We start from the raw sequence: 2857 nt of genomic DNA on the forward strand, positions 1-2857 counted from the left end.
CATCTGTAACTCCAGTCCAGGTAATCTTACGATCTCTTCTGACCTCTGCAGGCACCAGGCATGCATGGACTACACAGTCATACATGCAAGCATAACACCCATACACATAAAATAAAATGATAATTTTAAAAGTTCTTTAAGGAGAAAAGACTGTAAGACAAGCTTTACATGGGCTGGGACAAGGACCTTTTGAATGCTGAAGTCTCATGTTTGATTCAACCAATCTGGTGAGGATTGCACTTTCATATGGCTCCAAAGCCTCCTGCAGCAAATAGCAAAACCACTCAGAGTCCACTCAGTTCTAACAACAGAGATGCCAACAAGTTGAAACAATACATGTTAGAAACCATTGCTTTTGTGGCAAAAGTTTTTGTGGGGAAAACATGTATATATGTTATTGTGTCAACTTTAAAACATTAGTCTCTTCAGGTGTTTAGAATGATCCAAGGAAGATATAGTAAGATAACGAAAACTCATGCTCTAAGCTTTCTGCTTACATCCAGTGCAGGACCCATAAAGAGCTGGCCTCAGGCTGAAGAGCAGGGAGATATTGATGTAAATTACCCTGGACCTGTACAAAACTCAAAGGGCCAAAAATATGTCTCAAGTCTTTTGGGCCCTGTAAGCCTATCCCTGGGTGCGGCAGGACCCAAGGGCACACTTTACTTATAAGTCAAATATTTACCAGAAACCCCCAGATCCTAGTTTCTCAAATGAGAATGAGTAACAGAATTTCTAGACACCTAAGAAAGGTATCTCCTTGGTCTCAATATGGTTTGTACTAAAGCTATAACCCTATATTAACCTCCCCAAGTGACCAGATGCACAACCAGGTAGAACCTAGCTTATTCCATGCAGATTTGCTATTTGAATTCACATGTTTCTGCCTCCTTTCTGGTAACACCTGGTGGACTTCCACAAAACACATTTTCCTAGAAATCTCCATCCTCAACTCTACTTCTCAGATCTCAGACTATCTGAGAAAGGGATTGTTTTTCTCATACATCATCTCAATAAGGCTAGACAAGGCTCTTCCTTTACTTTTTTCTATGTACCAAAGAGGAAAATGAGTAACTGGGTTAATAACCTTAAACATTAGGCTATGAAACAAAATTAAGTTAAAAAACAAACTATATAAAGAACAAATAAGGGGCTGGAAAAATGGCTCCATCAGAGATATTCCTCTCACTGATAAATGAGACCTGAGTTCAATTCTCAGCACACACATACCGAAACCAGATGTGGTGGTGCTTACTTGTAATCTCAGCTTGCAGTATGACTTTTCCTGGGCACCTGTGAACAAATATCTACTCATTGAAAATGGGGCAAAGTCCACCACAATCTTTCTTTTCTAACTAATCAGTTCGTCGGGTTACTTACAGGGGTGTGGGTGAAGGTTTCCTTACAGGGACATGGACAACTTAAAGGCAGTCCTAGGAAGGGGCAATTGTGTTTTCTGTCTCATAATCTACAACTATAAACTTCTCTGTAGGAGATGCCTATGTCTTGTACATTATTTAGCTGTGCCTCTTGCCTTCAACCCCTAGATGTCTGCACTACCATCATTCTCATTTGTGAACTCAACATAGATTCTACACATTGTTGATAAAAGAACAATATCCCTCTTGGGAAGTATTGCTGTAGACTTAGGACCTTATGAACAGTGGTTTTAGCTGTTAGCCTTCATATCTTAGGTTTCAGAAATCCCCTCTCCCAGACTTGAAAGTACCAAGAGATAAAGCCAATAGTGAGCAATAAGGCTCTTTCTCAGTGGATGCTCGCTTAGTGCTAGGGGTACTTGGAATTATGTCCTAGAAGGGCTCAAGTGAAGTCCTAGCTATTTTGATTGACCTGGAATGGATGTTGGCAGTGCTTCCATTCCCACTTAGTGGCTGTCTATGTGGAAGAAGGTAGCAGGACTACTCCAAGTTGAGAAAGTCATTGAGGACAGCAGGCTTAAGTGGATGCAGTGCTTTCTGGGAAGAAATGTTGTCTCTAAACCCATTAAAACCCATAGGATGCTCTACTGGAGCATCACTGCCCAGTGTGTCCTCTACAGTCCCTGAACAGATTGGGAATTATCTGTAAGGTACTTTTAGGGTTCTTCATAATTCAAGTAGTTTAAGATCAATTGTCTATTCAGTAATTATGTCCTTGGTGAACAGGCTTAGGTCCTCGTTAGTAAAACCTAGCATATTTGATATGGTTCCTCTTGAAATGTCCTGGTAATGAGGGAAAAAAAAACACATGTTTTTAAATTCCACTGAAAATGCAAAGAGGGAAGGTTATCTATGAGTGAGCAAACATGAAGAAGAAACAACTGGCGGGAAGTATTGGGAAACTCTGAAATCAGAGGCACAGGAAAGAGGGCACAGTTAGCTGACTTCTTTTGCTTAAGGTGTTCAGAGAATCCTTAGTGCCCTTATTCTAGCTTGTGACTTAGAAGGGATCAGTCCCTTGCATCTGTAAGAATGGCATCAGTGGCTCAAAGCTAGTCAGTAAATCCTACATCCTGCTTCTGGATGCTTTCAGGAGCAGCTGTAACATTTAGTTCAAACCACAAAGAAAAAATGAATCCCAAGATTTGTTTACTTCCTCCTTAAAACGAAGCTGCATCCACCCCCAAATGATACACTGAGCATGTATGTGATGAAATGAGAGTAAAACTGTGTTAAAGCAAAGATGATAGGCAGAAATAACTTCACCTGGAGCAGAGGAAGATGTCCACACTGCATGCAGTGGGGGAGAACATCCAGACTGAGCATCTTCTGAAATTTTATTTAGGAGCCACCACAGTTTCATTAATGTGAAAGCCAAGGTGGCCTGAATTTTCAGTACAACCTTTTGTGACAAAGAA

This window comes from Cricetulus griseus, assembly GCF_003668045.3.
Source record: "Cricetulus griseus strain 17A/GY chromosome 1 unlocalized genomic scaffold, alternate assembly CriGri-PICRH-1.0 chr1_1, whole genome shotgun sequence".
NCBI classification, from domain to species: domain Eukaryota; kingdom Metazoa; phylum Chordata; class Mammalia; order Rodentia; family Cricetidae; genus Cricetulus; species Cricetulus griseus.